Genomic DNA, 674 nt, shown 5'->3' with positions numbered 1-674 from the left:
TCCCATTTAAAAATCCCTTTTCGGATGTCATTTTTTACTGTAATGTGAAATTTAGAAAATTTTCGAAAAAAAAAATTTTTTTTGGCTGAACATCACAAAATAAAATAAAACACTTTTATTGAGAGTTTTTTTGGATATTTTTTTGCATAAATCAAAACAAGCGAATTTTAATCTTATAAACATCTACACAAGGATTGTTATTTTTAGTTGCTTGATTCAAAATGTTACACTTTTAAAACATTTATTTGAATTTATATTTTGTTTTCTTGAATGAATTTATTAATGAAATTGAATTTTGGAAGTGCAAATTAACCCACTTCCCGACATCCAATTGAGCTGAAACTCGGCAGATACTCTCGTTGACAGTGGCAATGCATTTTAGTAACAATCACGCATAAACACAAGAACATATACGCATTTTTTAGAAATTGGATTGTCATCCATATACAGCAGTAAATGTGCAAAATACACGTCGGTCCTACCCAATTGGGATTTGGCTCAGTTGTTAGCACGGTTGACTCCAATAATTGAAGAGGGAGGTTCAATCCTCAATAAATATATGTTTTTTAAATATTCTTCTATTATTAAAAATATGTGTGAAAAAAAAATCTTTTTACGGAATGATTTTTTAAACATTTATTTGTATGGATGTTCCTATCAATATGTGCCACTGC

The sequence above is a fragment of the Hesperophylax consimilis genome, chromosome 21, assembly GCF_061612785.1.
Source record: "Hesperophylax consimilis isolate HC1 chromosome 21, BYU_Hcon_1.0, whole genome shotgun sequence".
Taxonomy (NCBI): domain Eukaryota; kingdom Metazoa; phylum Arthropoda; class Insecta; order Trichoptera; family Limnephilidae; genus Hesperophylax; species Hesperophylax consimilis.
Note: the sequence above shows the minus strand (reverse complement) of the source record.